General features: G+C 34.8%; 1 protein-coding gene and 1 non-coding gene across 2 annotated transcripts in view; both read left to right on the top strand.

Moving 5' to 3' along the window:
* Positions 1 to 17,645, top strand: part of LOC126971665 (uncharacterized) — a 277,893-nt gene that overhangs the window by 80,951 nt on the left and 179,297 nt on the right. The window lies entirely within an intron of this gene.
* Trnas-uga (transfer RNA serine (anticodon UGA)) lies at positions 9,408 to 9,481 on the top strand. Its single transcript has one exon. It is a non-coding gene; the product is annotated as a tRNA-Ser (tRNA).

A 17,645-nucleotide genomic window follows, 5' to 3' on the forward strand; every position in this document is an offset into this window, starting at 1 on the left:
ATTTTGCAATGCAGCAATAGAATAGCCCTCTTCTGCAGCACAAATATTGTATTAATATCGGCAGCGTTGCCCCATAGCAATATACCATAGGACATAATACTATGGAAATAACTAAAGTATACTAGTCGCGCCGTATCTATGTCAGTTAATTGTCTAATCTTTTTAACCGCGTATGCTGCAGAACTAAGTCTGTTCGCCAATCCTTCAATATGGGGGGGGGGGGGGGGGGCATTGTAATTTGCAATCTAGAGTTATGCCAAAAAATATAGCAGATTCCACCGGTTCTATCACCTCTCCGTTTAACAAAACATTTGCATTTACATTTTTGACATTTGGCACGGTAAATTTAATGAATTTATTTTTCTTGCTATTTAACAATAGGTTATTAGCGCTAAACCAGCACACGATGTCAGATAAAATATCGTTCACTTCGTCATACATAGCATGGTTTCTTTTCACTTTGAAAATCAGTGAAGTGTCGTCCGCAAACGATACTACCTTATGTTTTTTCTCGATAAGATTAGGAAGATCATTTATATAGATAAGGAAGAGGAACGCTCCAAAAATAGACCCTTGTGGTATACCCCATACTAAGAAGAGTCCCATGCCATTCACGTCGACCCTCTGAATTCTATTGTTTAGATATGAAGTCAGAAGATCGAGCGCAGTTCCTTTTATGCCATAGTGGTATAGTTCCTGACCAGCGTTGAATGTTGAACACAATCAAAAGCCTTAGATAAATCACAGAAGATGCCAAGTGCATTCTGCGATTCCTCCCAGGCATCAAAAATATTCTTGATCAGCTCAACACCTGCATCCGTTGTTGAACGTCCCCTGGTAAAGCCAAATTGTTTCAAATGAAGTAACTTATGAGAGTTAAAATAAGTCAGCATTTGGCTTAAACTTATTTTTTCAAAAATTTTACTAAGGGTCGGCAAAACCGACACAGGACGATAGTTGTTCGGGTCAGAAGAGAATCCCGACTTAAATATTGGTGTAATTTTACTATGTTTCAGAAGGTCAGGAAACACGCCACGATTAATACAATTATTAAATACTATTGCAAGATATGGTGCTATGACATCAATTATTGAACTTATTATATCAACAGAAATGCCCCATATATCAGCAGTTTTTTTCATGTCTAGAGGTTTGAAAGTTTTAATTATTTCGCCAGGGCTAACAAAACTAAAATTGAAACTTTGTTGACATCCTATAACATTTTCCAGAAGAAGTGACTCAGCAACACTGGTGGAGGAGACAAGAGTGTTTGTGATAGAAACTGGACTGTCTCAGAAAAAAAATTCTCAAAAGCAGTAGCAACTTCCTGCTGAGATTGAATTATTGTATTGTTTATTGATAGATTATATACAATGTTGCTGTCTTTCAATCTTCCAGATTCCCAGTTAATAACATTCCAAGTCATCTTTATTTTATTTGGTGCATTTTTAATTATTTGTCTGATATGCATAGACATTGCAATAGAACAAACACTTTTAAATAATTTATATATGTATTTTTTAATATATTCGAGTAAAGATGCATCATGATTATACAATGATCTCTCACTAAATAGTTCATATAGCCTTTGTCTGCTCCTATGAATGCCAGCTGTTGCCCAATCATTAAATGACAGGAGACCACCTGATTTGACTGTCTAAGAAGTAAATATAGAAGCAAACTCTGTTTAAATTATTTTAAATAACATATCATACATTTCATTTGGATTAATATTATATTTGAATAAATCCAAATTTGAGAGTTTAACTGACACCTCTATATTTCTCCATTCGCTTATTATTCACATTAACAAACGTAAACTTTTTAATTTTAGTACATTTATTGACCTCAATATTAAAAGAGGCTAACTGACCAAAGTGGTCTGAACTCAGTTTGTTAATTATTGCCTGAGAAATGGGTTTATAATTGTTAAGTATGTTATCAATACAGCTTTTGGAGGTGCCAGTTACTCTAGTAGGCTCTAAGAAAATATTGGTTAAATCTTTGAAATAAATATATATAAATTTATAAATAAATGTATAAATTTGAATAAAGATCTGAATCTAAAACTGGTTGTGGATTTTTCTAATCAATTAATATTAAAATCACAACATATCATGATATACTTCTTAGACTCAGATAATTTTAATAAAACCTCCTCCAATACACTTTCAAATAATTCATATACTGCATCTGGGGGTCTGTATATACTAACAACAATGGCGAGCTCTGCACAAGCTATTTCAGTTGTAAGTTCAACAGAGAGGCCCACAATATCTTCTCGTTCTTTGAATTTAAATAATTTACTTATAAGAGAGCCGCCACGTGTAGCTTTTTCTCTGCTAAATGCACTTGCCACCTGATGACCACTGAAGTTAAAGATGAGCTCATATTTTCTGAGCCAGTGCTCTGTTAAACATAAAATATGTATATCTTTATGATTTATAAATAACTCCAGTTCAAGTTCTTTACCTAATAATCCTTGCATGTTTTGGTGCATCAGGTTTGCAATTATACAATTATTACGTATTCTAGTACTTGTTATATTACATTGTGTTTTTACACTGCTAGAGGAGTCCCCTATTGTCTTATTGTTTATTTTTTTGGAAAATATTCCAAATCTTTGCTTAAATTAGTACACTGCTCAATAGAAGCAGTAACATACATACCCCGATGCAGAATAGTAAAGAGATTGCAAAACCATAGAGTAGTAAAACTGTAGTCAGATTTTTTGTAATTGAAATAACAAAATCAAATATTCTGCCAAAAATAATGGTTATTATAATAGATATGAATGAAAGTGTACAATATAGGGTTCCTGCTGTTGGTGAAGTGGGTGGAGCGAGGGAGAAGAACGAGCGATTTAAAAATAAATATCATGTGTCCATGTGGTAACGGTCTTTTGGTAATTCATAAACGGTATACGGATTTCAATATAGTCACTGTATGTCAGTACATATTTAAATTATGGAAAGAAATCAATCATTAGGCAATGTAAAAAGAGTGGTAAAGAGTTTATTGCCACTTCTTCTCATCAAAACTCAACCTTTTCCAAAGTGGCGCTAAATATAAAAAGAAAAGAAAACTTTTGACATTCATAAGTGTCTATTCCTTGACCTACATGAATAAAGTGATTTTGATTGATTATAAATAAGAAAGTTTTTTGGAATCACACGCAATTAAAATTTCCGGATTAAGATACTTTCAAAGATTTTGGTTCAAAATGAATCAAATATCAAAATGAATACTGATCGAAGGATATCCGCTATCAGCTCTTGCCATAAATCCGTGCAATATGACATGCATCCAATATTGTTTAACGAACCGTTTTTACTAGCAACATCATATAAATAGAACTGCGTAGTTCTAACTTGTTAGTGGATAGCGGAATTGCCACAATTTCGACAGAGGTTTATGATAGTTCTATATTTTACTTATATTTTTAAGCGATACATAAATATATTAATATTTAAACATATTTCACTATATAATCTATGTAGTAAACTCAATAGTATTTAATATCTCAAATAAAAAACCGTTCGAAACAAATAAAGCCTAGAACCATTTTATGTAACATAAAAGTATTGTTTACTTATTATATCGAATGGGCCAATATCAATAAATTTAATAGATAGAAATGATCGTTTACGGTCATTTCGTCACTAGAAAGGCCGGGATTCCCAGCGGTTAACAAGGATGACGTTCGTGATGATTAAAAGTGCGTGCCATCAGTTCATGTTCACGTACATATTTGCATCATACTCAAATCGAACAGAAAAGTGCAACCATTTAGTAAGGAGACCCACTCAAGAGCCATTTTAGAAGCGATTCAATCACGCTTTCATATTGCTTTCATTTTCATTTTTAATATACTTGTTTTAACGATTGATTTCCGATCAATGGATACAAGTTAAAGCTATCGGAATTCAATAGCCCGGGAATAAGAAAACGGACCCTCGTAGCCAAGACCGGATCACCTTATTAAATTCCCTCCGAAAAATCTAGGAAGCATTCATTTTCAACTGACATGTATTGTACTAACACGCCAGCCACGTTCTTTGATATCGCGAAAGCATTAGATAAGGTCGGGCGGAACAGTTTCAAATTTAAGCTTTACGAACTAGGAGTGCCTGATAGTTCATTGCGACTTATTTGAGATTTTATTACCGCGTCAAGGCCTCAAAGTCAAACTATGATAAATGAGCCTTAGTAAAATATTTAATAATAAAATAGCATTATGCATTGTGTCCTTATTTAAACTATATATTGGAGATAGATACCCGCGCTGGTTGAGTAAAATCCGAACGAAAATTGCCAATTCTCGTTCACAATGGACCGTAAAATGGTTTTCCGTTTTTGTCCGATCGAGCGGGCATGCTCCTTGATTCACCGGACACGTTCCATGGCGGGCTATCACTAGATGTCTGAATTTGTGAAAATAACTCTTTTATGACCTCGCACCTGAAGGCTACAACATTTGTAATGACTCCTATCGAAATCACGTAAACGATTTCGCTTACAATGCACATCGTAAAGTTTTTATTACACCGTTCTGAAAAGGTCCACGCAATGTGGCCAGCTAATTAGAAGTAAGACACACTTTGCGGTGATTGCTGGTTTTTTATTCTCCTTGGCCTTATTTTTGAAAGTGGAGGACAAACGACCGGGTCGACTGATTAGGAACTACGGTCGCCATTTTGAAATGTCATTCGACTGTCAGTGTCTACTACTTTCGATTGTTCCGTGTGTTTTATTGCGATACTTCTGAATTTTAAGCGTTAAATATGCCCCAACTTTTGTGCACATCGGAATTCATTAGCAACACTGAAACGACGATGTCGACACCAGCATCAGTAACACCATCAGTTCACAGATAAGTAGGTGACACTGTTGTTATGAACACGGCCAATAACTCTTGTAACTGCAGAGTATTCACAAGCATTATTCATATTATAGCTCATCAAATAACCTTTGATTACACATTATGATTTTGACGCAGTGTTGGTAGGTCCACCACAAGATGGACCGACGATTTCGTCAAGACGTTGGATGACGGCTGCTCAGGACCGATCGTCGTGGAAATCTTTGAGCGGTGGAGCCTTTGTCCAGCAGTGGACGTCTTACGGTTCATGATGATGAATTGATTCACAAGATTTTATATTGAATATATAAAATTTATATGAATTTAAATTTTTCTCTATCGTTGTTAATGATTATTGAATTCGTTTCAGTTCTCTTCAATTATATTTAAGCACCAGTTACTTTGATCTAGATTTCTTGTCGATCGCATGAGAAAACACTGGCAACACCTTTAACCTTTTGTTTGAAGGAATAAATAAGTACTATATTTTACGTTCCTAGAATTAAATGTTGATAATCAAAAAAATATTGTCTTGTTGGTGCTTTCGCTCACAATGTGAACGGTAAATATTTTGCATAATGAACTTTTAACTTTAGCTACCATTAAATATATACTTTTTACTTTTTGTAATCACATGAAGTCAAATTTTGTTTTGAATAAATTATACTTTAAATATCGTTTTTTTTTTATGAAATTGATACATATATTATAGATAATTTTATGGTAATTGATACGCCCTACCCAGTACAATGCAGTGCCGCTCAGGATTCTTGAAAAAACCCAAAAATTCTGAGCGGCACTATAATTGCGCTCGTCACCTTGAGACATAAGATGTTAAGTCTCAGTTGCCCAGTAATTTCCCTAGCTACGGCGCTCTAAAGAACGAATCACTGTAATGCTTACACATTACTGCTTCACAGCAGAAATAGGCGCCGTCGTGGTACCCATAATCTAGCCGGCTGTGCAAAAGAGCCTCCCACTGGTAAAAATAAATCAGATGATATTCGCATATTTAGAATAAAATAATGATTAATTAACATATATTTTATTATTATAGCATTACAAATGACAAAAAGACACAGTTTTTGATTCAATGACGCTCTGATCAAGTATTATGATACTCGTATATATAGTTGTTTATATCTAATATATAAAATTCTCGTGTCATGGTGTTAAACTTTGAACTCCTCCGAAACGGCTTGACCGATTCTCATGAAATTTTGAGAGCATTGGGCAGATCTGAGAATCGGACATCTATTTTTCATCCCCCTAATTGTTAAGGGTGGTCCACACGAAAATTATTTTTTTAATTTTTTTGACATTTTTTTTTAATTTGTTTGATTATGAGTCAGCATTAAAAAATACATACAACTTCAAATTTTCACCCATCTACCATCAACAGTTACTTTTATATCGTGATTTTAATATCGGCAATACAACTTTCGCTAGTATTACACAAAAAACTTGTTGTGGTTTAAATTAAACAGAACCGTACTTGCTTTCTACGAAGCAATATAAGAAATCTTACAAAAGCATTTAGTTTTGATTAGATTGCTGTCTATATGAATATGTATGTTTTATTTTAATATCTTTTAATTACTTTAGATAACTGATTATTATGATTATAGTGCTTGTTCGATGTTTGCATTGTATATTTTAGATAAAGTGGAAAGCTCATTTGCACAGGATGCCGTCTAGATTATGGGTACCACAAGGGCACCTATTTGTACCGTGAAGCAGTGTGTAAATATTATTGTATTTCGGTCTCAAGGGCGCAGTAGCTAGTGAAATTGCTGGGCAAATGAGACGAAACATATATCGTCTCAAGGTGCCGAGCGCAAGGTGTAGTCCCACACAGAATTTTTGGGTCTTTCTAAAATCCTGAGCGGCACTGCATTGTAATGCGCACGGCGTATCAATTACCATCAGCTGAAAGTCCTGCTCATCTTGACCCTCATTTTCATAAAAAAAAGTGCCATTTATTTTCAACTGCCTTATATCGCTAATGTAAAGACCTCAACCCTAGTTAAACCTGGTAGCAAATCGATTCCTCGATAATCCCGTGTCTTATGTGTGAACGCTAGGCATTACCTACACTCTTCCACTTGCAACCACCGCCGTACGAGAAGATGCTGCCCAAGACGTTCTCAGCCACCCCTCGATTGTTGAAACCATGTTGGTTCCTGTAGTGCCGCGCACCGGTGGATGCTGTGTATCGAGGAGCAGTTAAGGTAGATAATATAAGCATTGTTCTTTTTCACAGTTGTTGTTGTTACGCTTACCAAACAACATACAGTCCACTTCAAATATCGAACCGTTCAACTTTTTTAAATTCCTCTATCTTATCTTTAAACGAGCAATTATTGTAAATAAATGATTTTAATAAAATTTTGTATACAGGTTGATTCGGGGGCGGGAAATCGATCTGGCTAGGTTTCAAATTTAAAAAATGTAGTTTTATCAGTGTTTTAATGAGAAACTGTTATAATAATATTCGAATACAAAGCTAAATTTCGCCAGTATATTCAAGACTATAATAGCTCAGATGGGACATTGGCTGATCCCGAAAACAGAAGACCCTGGTTCGAATCCAGATGTCCTTACATCCTATTAGTTTATTATTGTTCAAGTTTTGTACCTTCTGAAAAATCCGAGCATGACTTTGTTGTCCAGGTACTAAATTCGAAACAAGAACTATGCAATTTTGCATAATATCAATTCTGAATAATTTAACTTTAAATTAAATCAATTTTGAAGTCAAATAACAAGTCTGTTTGTAATCATAAGTTCAGTTATGCACATGTGTTACAGAAACAACCCGCAGGAAGTTGGACAATGTTGGTATCTGCTACATAAATCATGTAGTGGAACGTGGCAGCTGGCATCACTTGAAGAGTTTTGTCGGGTTAAAAGTTGCAACCGCATATGACATTCGATTACTGTATCCAGGGAAAAATATATCTGGAGAGAATCTCCCATGAGCTACACTTAAAACTTTGAAAGCAAATGTGAAACTGTCGCTATGAATAGATAAATAATATGCTCTTTTAACTGAAATAATTTTACATTTCAATTGCAATACTAGAGACAATATATGTATTGAAAATATAAAAAAAACGCAAAAAGTGTCAATCACTCGTTAGCTGGTATGTTTTTGATCCAATATTACGTAACAATTAATATTGAATTAGCCTCAATATGTTGACACTTACATTTTAATACGTTACATAGATTTAAATTTTATTCAGATCACTGTGTCCTAAAGAATTTAAGTACTTTCTTTCTTACAGTAGTAGGTAAGAATTATTTGAACTTAACAATTCATGAAAAAATATTGTATAACATAAATAACATATTCTACTGTTAGCAAATTCATCATAGCACTGTGATGTAAGAGGTTCGGAAATTAAAATGATAAGTCTGACTGCGATTATAAGCCTTGCCAGTGATTATATTATGCTAGTTGAAGAGATGAGTGTGTGCATATATGTATAAAGGTAATACATACACTACAGCACATGAAGTAATATTCGGGTAAATGAATGTCTATTGTGGATCGTTGCCTGATGAGACATGTAGTGTCCATCAAATACTACGCCGCAGAAACCCAGCATCCCGCCTCGTATTGGTCTACAAGTCAGCAGATTGGTATAAGAACCTTTCTTTTAGGGTAGGATATAACTACCCATGGGCAGGCTCTGTCTCCCTTTCGATGATCGAAACGCATCTGTTGCACTGGCCGATGTACTAAAGGTAATGGATATAATACCATACCAAGCTGTGTAGCACTAGTCAGTAGCACCAAATCAAGCCGCAGCTGACAGCAAATGACAGGCTTATCAGTTCCGGGTTATGTTGCTTGACCTAAGGATCCAAACTACTAGAGAAGAGTAAATATGCTCAGCCTTCTGACACTTTTTGCGGCAAATCAACCGAGCCTAATTGTATACATAACAGAATGTACGAGGATCCTTTGCACAGGATGCCGGCTAGTTAATGGGTACCACAACGGCGCCTATTTCTGCCGTGAAGCAGTAATGTGTTTGCATTACTGTGTTTCGGTCTCAAGAGCGCTGTAGCTAGTGAAATTACAGGACAATTGAGACTTAACATCTTATGCCTCAAGATGACGAGATCAATTGTAGTGCCGCTCAGAATTTTTGGGTTTTTCAAGAATCCTGAGCGGTACTGTATTGTAATGGGCAATTACCATCAGCTGAACTTTCTGCTCGTCTCGTACCTTATTTACATAAAAAAAAAAACAAAATAGGCGAGCACGAGTTACTGGTGAGTAACATGTATATGACAAAAGTCAACCGACTTTCATGAGTTTTGGAGGAATGCGGATCTAGTAAATCCGATGCCTAAACATTCTATTACCTTATATTAAAAAAAAAACAAAAGCCAAGACGTCTGCGATGCCTCCAGTGTTGGAATGCAATATTGGGGTTGAGCAGTTTATTAACAGTAAAGTAGATCTTGTAGCTTAATCCACAAACGGAGAGTTGAACAAAGCATACAAGGTTTTATCAACAAAACGTCACTCGAACGGTTGGCTCAGTTGGAAAGAGTGCTCGCACTGAACGCGAGAGGTCGCGGGTTTGAGTCCCGCATCGTTCATAAAATTTTGTATTCAAATTTTATTTAGTGTATTAATCCCAGAAGTGAGGGTTATCACTTTAAAAACATAAAAAATCATCATAATATCACCTAAAAGGTAAATAACTCCTATGCATTAGACCTCAGTTGTATCAACGGCTTCCGAAATAAACTCAACTTTATATTTTACTTACTTTCAATAAGGGATTACGCAGGCTTTACCTCGTATTAAGAATCCAATCCCAGGTCGGCAATACTAGCCGTGTAAGTTTATGAGCCGTTAAGCGGACTTGATTAAAACTGTCCTCTTTATGTATTTCTCTAATTCGTTTTAAGGCCGTCACACACTATGCTATAATACAAAGAGAAGAGGCTTATGTAGTAACGCCTCGCACATACTCCTGAAGAGTGTATGATACGCATTTCTTTCGTTGGGCATGCTGTCATCAGGTTGAGTTTCCCTTCTTCTTTGTTAATATATATAATGTTAGGCAATGGTTTTACTTTTATGGTGTTTTAGAGACTGTTCGTTTGGCGATTAAATAAAACAACTGCTTGACTGTGAGGAATATGTGGAAGATATATGATTTATTAAAAAGTTACATGATAGATATACAAAATCCTAAAAATTAGTTACCCAATCACAATTGTTACTTAAAAAATATTTACAAGTTCAGAAAATACACACCACTACTAAAGCTTACATTTCAACCAATAGTAAAACGTTTCATTCAATAAGAATTGAGAATAACATAATGTGTTCTATCTCGTTCTAAAACTATGGCTATCGCAGTATGTGTAAACTCGCGTCGAACCTCGATCATACGATGTCAATGAGCATTCAGCACCTACGCTGTTGCTCATTGATTAAGATTGCATGAATAGCGATCGAGTCCCGACGCTTCACTCGTCAGTCGAGTCCGCTCGGCCCTGCTGTGCGGTTGTGTAACGCGGAGCATATGACTGATCACGTGAGTATATCTGCGATCGTCGAGAGAACGTGACGATGCTCGTACATTGATGAGATTATTACTGGTGATCTGTATGATTCTATGAGTTGATGTACAGCATTATTAAATGGTTCTTATCAGAGCTAATATTACGTTATATAAAATAAAATGTTCTTATCAGAGCTAATATTACGTTATATAAAATAAAATGTTCTTTTCAGAACGAATCTTTCGGCATACGCTTATTACAGTTATTATGCACGATTACTATTTCTACGACCTATAATGCTACGTTACAAGTTAGATATTAGACATTTGTGTTAATTAATATTATTGGTTGTAGGTACAGCTACAGTGTCAAGTTAAGTTATTCAAAGTGAAGTATCTCGTTGAGCGCCCAAATAATTTAAACACGGCGTCTTATCCGGTGGTACAGCGTCGAGAATCCACTCATAGCCCACACAGCCCATTTTTAGTAACTGTGATTACTAAGTGCCAGTAATTATTTATATATAATTCTTCTCTATGTGTGTTGACAGCGAACTACCTCCTTTGGACAAATTTTGATGTTTTTTTGTGTGTTCCAATGAACTTGAGAATGGTTTGGACTTTAGATTCTCAATTCAGTCCATATATAATTCTCCTGCTCATGTGTATGTTAGCGAAATTCTACTAACGGTTTGACCGATTTTTCAAATTTAAGACGTGTGTGGATCGGAGGACAACGTCTGTCGGGTCCGCTAGTATTATTACCTATATATTATTATTAGGCTAGAACTAGGCCTTGGCTGAAAGCCAACGTTCAGGATTTAATATCATATGAAGACTGGCCCTCGTCAAGCCCAGCTCTGAACCTCTTGGACTCCAAAATTATTTCCAGTTTTAGAAAACATGGCCTGCTCTATGCGACACGCTGACATCCAGTCGATTAAGAAATCTCTAAAACAAGCATACATATATACTTTTGTGACATTAAAGTTGTTGATATTATACATAGGTACCTACTAATTATTTAATTATATACTATATATTTATAGTATCATTAAATTTGAAATCCGACACGTTTCAGTATGAAAGTAGTGTGTTGGTACTTTGAGCATAATTCAATGTACTTATTATCAAGATTGTACAAAAAAGGGAAGTATTCTTAATCGGTCAATAATAATCATTTAGACAACACGATAACACATTTTGCATGTCAATTGTCAAAAATATGTTGGATTAATTAATCAAAAACACTCAAACAACGAATAGACAATGCCTTAATAACTTTAATTTTAAGAATCTGAAGCAGACTCTGGCAAGAGGATCATCCTGCCACCACAAGTAGCGCCCGTTCACAAGCATGACGCATGGGCCAGCCATCGCCTCCTTCGACCATATTTTAGGGAAGGGGACGACTCACCCCATGTCGCCGCCACATATTTAAATACTCTCACTAAATAAAAAAAAGTGTGTGTGTCAGCTCCGACGCACGACTGGAGTTTACTCCTCAAGAACGATTGTCTTTGAACAGGTACTAAACAAAATCAAGTCCAATGGAGTCGGTTACAAACAGACCAGGGGCGTGCATAGGTTTTCCAGCAAGGTAGGCATGAGGATCAAACTAGTTGTAGTTGGGCTTAGTTAGACAGCACAAGGTTTTGAGGTCAAAATATTGAAGTTGTTTGTGTTACGCGTATAGTTTCGTGTGCTGGTGGTCAACCTAATATTTAAGTTTTTATCACTCTAGGTATGTAGAAGTACCTAATAATATGAAATTATGTAGTTAAAAATTTAGGTATTGCACAGCACAATTATAATTTAATTATTTATTCATCGTATATTTTCTACAAAATAATTTTATATTGATATGATTTAAATTAAACTCTTCAAAAATGACATAGAGTCCACTTAATTATTAGCTTCAGAATATGTTAATTAGTTTTCCTATTGTAGCTCCATAGCCATAATAGGTACGCGTAGTTTTTTTTAATGATTTTGTTATAAAAATTAACTATGGTATAGATATTTTCATTTTTACATACACAAGACACAAATTTCAATCACTGTGTAGATTTTCCATGCATTTATGATGTTGCATAAATTTAACATCGATTTCACGATCACTAATAATATTATAATGACGTGATATTATATTGTGTACTTTCATATTTCTTAAGTCACCAGTAGAGGCAGTAGATGTCTCTCATCCATGATCCAATGTGAACTGTAATTATTGTAATAATATATATTTGAAACATTTGTTCAAAAACAACTTTAATCTCAATCCATATAATTTTCAAGCTTATAAACTCAAAATACAAATTACACAGTACAATCGGTCTGCTTATCATTCAAAACTAATAAATTTTTTCAACATATTGTAAGTAGGTCTAATATTTAGTAGGTAATATATCATATGTCAACACTGTGGAGTACCTCTGCATTTGATACAACTCGTCAAAAGATTATACATAGATGGTACAGCAGCTGTTCGGGTGGACGAAATAGACTCGACAAATTTCAAAACAGAGGGTATCGTTCGACAGTGGTGTATCCTTTCACCTTTACTTTTTAACATTTACACCGAGCACATTGTTCTCGAGGACTGGGATAAAGGCATATCTGTCGTAGGGCGCAAAATTTGTAATCTCAGATATGCGGACGACACTACACTACTTGCCCAATCAAAGGAGGATATTGAAGAACTACTAACACGTTTGGAAATAACCAGCCTTGAATTCGGCTATCTGGCTATCAACAGAGTTAAAACCAAGATGATGATAGTAGACCGCGTAAATAACAACAGGGTAGAATTTCAACACATTGCCAACTGTGAGGTGCCAACCTACACCTATCTTGGTTCTACTATCTCCAATACCGGAGGTTGCGAGCTGGAAATCCAAAGGCGATGTGCTATAACCAGATCTGCGGTAGAGAAGCTCAATAAGATCTGGAAGGACAGAAGGACCACCAAAACCGCCAAGGTTTGACTTGTGTTTCCAATCTTCCTCTACGGGGCTGAAACCTGGTCCCCTAGACTTCAAGACCGCCGCAAAATTGATGCCTTAGAGATGTGGTGTTGGAGACGACTCCTGAAGATCCCTTGGATGTCTTTCCGAACCAACAATTCCATCTTAAAAGAACTAAAGATAAAAGAAAGGCTATCGTCGACTGGGCAACTACGAATTCTGAAGTTCTTTGGTCACATCTCCAGAAATGAAGGATCGATTGAGCGGTTGATAGTGCAGGGCAAGGTGGAGGGGAAAAGAGCGAGAGGACCCACGCGATGGACGGACCTTATCAAAACAGTGACCCAGACACCTATTGTGGAGTGCTCCCGCAATGATGCAAACCGTCAAAAGTGGAAGAGCATCGCGAGGGAGGCAGTGCGACCCATAACTGTGGAGACCAGCGGCGACTAATGTTGTGTCATCTTGGCAACCACGACCACTCTGACAAGAGTGAACGATTCAGAAGATATCATATGTAAGGGTAAATAAACGCATTAATGAAAATTCTTAAAGAATATATATATTTTTATTTTATTAACATTTTTTACGACTATTCGATATATATCAAATATTTTACATTTAAGTAGATCTTACATGATTACATCATTATAATTATATTATCGAATCATTAATTATCGTAACTGCAAAAATAGTTAATAGAAAATAAATCATGTAATCATAATTTAAAAAAATATAGATATTAAAAAAAATAATAGGTTAGGTTAAAAATTGTCTATTTGGCGTGAAATATAAATTTGTATGAACTATTTTGAATAATTCAATATTTAATAAATACAAAGCAACATGTTTATTTTATATACAATACATGTTATAGTGTTGTAATGTATAAATTGTAACTTACTTAGTACCTACGTGCTTATCAGATTTTCCGGCACTATTATTTATACCACATTCTTCCATAATTTATAGAATTTTCACTTAACTTTATGATAGTATAATAATAAATCAATTTCAATAATATAATAAAGATTCAAAATACAAGACAGTGAAAGGTGCGCGAGAAATGATGCGCACCAAAAACGTTACTATGAGATTTAATGAGTAGATTTTACTATCCATATTTTTCTCATACCGGGCGCCTTATATGAAAATCGATTCTTAAAGAGTAAACTCCAAAAATATTAAATTATATTAAAAATGTAAATTGCATTAATATGCAAAGAAATACAGAAAAATACTCACAAAATATACAACTTACAGTATTCCACAAGAATGGTCACACACATCATAATATGTGGAGCTTAAGGGTGAAAATTTAAGACATTTAATTTTCCATATATATCTATGCAATTCTTGGCCATTTTTCTTTATTTGCACTTTCCTAGGACTACAGGACGTACTCTTGAGGTTTATACATTCACATATGTACCCACTAGTTAAGGGTTTGGTGGGTGAATGTTTCTATTTTTTATTGTTTAATGTTTTTATTTTTCTGACTGCTTAGTATAAAGGCTAGGATTTTTGTCTGATTCGATGTGAATGGCTTAAATAAGGTGTGAGATATAAGATTTAATTTTAACTTTACATAAATTTAATACCTTTCGTCTCACTTACAGGTATGACTTAAAGCATTTTACCCTATTTTATTGGTCTGAGAGGATAGCTAAGTGTTTAATGGATGGCTAAATTCAGGTCAGCACTTTAGTAGAACCTTGATTTGCTAATCTTTTTAAAGTACGTCACTCGTTGGAAATCAGATGCATTAGCAAGTCGGTTTTACCTATTAGAAAATGTTATCTTGTTACTGCCTGAATATATCTTTTATAGGTAAGGTTGGCACTTTTGTGAAAATAATTTTGACATCGCTCACAAGAACTATGAAAATATGTCAACCCTATATTATTGTGGTGTATCAACATGCACTTACACTAAACACTAACAGTATAAATAGCTCGAACAATGACACATTCCTCATGTCAAACTGTATACAATATCTTTCAGTATTTTACCATAAAACCAATTTTTTTTTTTCAATCAAATACGTCTATTTCTCCCAATATGTAGTATAGTTACAATACTACAGCAATACTTATTCTTAAAATGTTAAACTACAGTTGGAAGACAGGAGCTCAAACTAGGTAGAACCTGTGCTATAAGTGTCCTGCCCCCCTCCTCCCCCCCACTCTAAACTAATTGGATGTAATTCCAGAAAAACATTCCAAACCACAATCGTGTTGAAATTGAGTTAAGAACACAAAACAAAACTGGTCTTGTGATTCATATTAACGGACTGACAAAAAATGGGAGCCCTACTGTCACTCTAACAAGATATCATGACTTAGTAGCCCAATCCACATGTATGGATTACACTTATATTTAATAAATTTTAAACACAAATTCCTTAAAATGTGATGTTTGTGGCTTGGATCGTTTTTCATAAACTACGTCCAATTATATAATTGCATTTTATTATCTATATTATTGAGACTACATATAAAATATGTTAGTGTGTGTATGCTTAACATTAGTGCAAAATATGTTCAAGTAATAAGGTTCAGCTTGGATATCAACACAGATTATGGTAGAATTAGCAATGACGGCGATTCCATAAACATTGTAATGGTTGGGGATTCAGATGGGAACAACTGAAATCATTCCAGGGTGTTTGCATAAAACGTAATAGCGGATTGCGGCCGCGGTAGAATAATATCAACGATACACACTGTGCCATCTGCTCACTTTTATATCCCTTATAAAATGTTACTGCTTGTTTTCACACGTGGATTTGGCTACAGCCTACGGTTATATCGAAATATTTCCTTTACTGTAATGGAACATATTTTTGTTTTGATGTGGGCATGTATTCTTCTTAATGATATTTTGGGCTTAAATTTATCTTGATTCAAATATATTCTTTTTAATTATCTTAGATATGTATCCAAACATTTCAACAGATATAAGGTGCGAACAATGTTCGTCTAATGAAGTCATGTTGATGTGACGACCTTTCAGCTCAAAAATGTAATGATTCATTTCAATTTATTTAGTGTATTACAATATGTTATTTAAACTATCAATTTCTGTTTGTCTTTTCAATAAGATCACTATTATAAGCACTTTTTTTACCTTTAATGCATTTGCATCAACAACAAGTAACAGACTCCCATATTTATGCAATAACTAAGAAAAGCTTTCAGATTCTAGGCTTAGTGTTACGCAAATCCAAGCCCTTTAAAAATACCCGTAACGAATATCTTCTTCTTGTGCAGATAGACTGAATAATATATTGTATTCATATTATCATCAGTACACTCGGAACAGGCAGGTGTCATGATGAACTTTGATTTTACGTTCATTAATTTCTAGATGAATTGTTAACAAATTGTGATGACTTATTGACATTAGAGTTGAGAGATGACATTAGCATAGCTCTAAGCTTCTAAATTTAAATATAAACTTGACATAACTTCGTACCTGAATGAGCAAATGCTATAAAATCTTAAAAGACTCCAATCTGAATAGCATCAGTGTTTTCGCTTACAGTGCAGATCGTAAAGTTTTTATTACCCTGTACTGATAAATCGGTGCAATATGGTTTGCTAGATATAAGTGAGCCCTATAATATAAACGCTATTGCCCGAGATTTATATCGTTTGGCAACAGGACTCGTGGTATAATATGGACTGAACTATTAAACCTTAAAGCCAGTCGATTAACCTGTCGATGATAATAACATAATATTTATGTCAGCAAAACAAATTACGTAAAACATTTTTTTTTTGTTATAAGCTTCTTATATTCTATAATATGAACATACGTGTTTAATAAGCTTGATTCTTTTAGTTAACTTTTATCTTCTTTTGTGTTTTAACTGTGCAAAGCCGTGTCTGTGACAACTCTCTGAGAAATCTCCGCTTGATCGCCACGACTCGATCTTCAATTATTTTGTAGCAATTTCGCAGCACACATTTCACGCAAGGTGAGCGTGCTACGAAATTTATGCATTTCCAATATTTCGTTTCGCTACGAGTCTCATGATAATTCCAACCAGTCGGAAAATGGCAAGGATGCATGGTTTCATAGAGTTGAAAAAAAAAATTTTCAAACCGACTTCAAGTAAAGGTTTCTTTACCTTCTTCTGGTAACTCAAGAGTGCGTCTCATTGGAAGCTCTCTTTCTAAAAATATTCGTAGATGACTCATAATATTATGTATGCATAAGAACCCATACTCGTAACTTATAATTAGGGTACTTTTTATAAAAATACTGGCTTTAAGT

Source organism: Leptidea sinapis, chromosome 24 (assembly GCF_905404315.1).
Source record: "Leptidea sinapis chromosome 24, ilLepSina1.1, whole genome shotgun sequence".
Taxonomy (NCBI): domain Eukaryota; kingdom Metazoa; phylum Arthropoda; class Insecta; order Lepidoptera; family Pieridae; genus Leptidea; species Leptidea sinapis.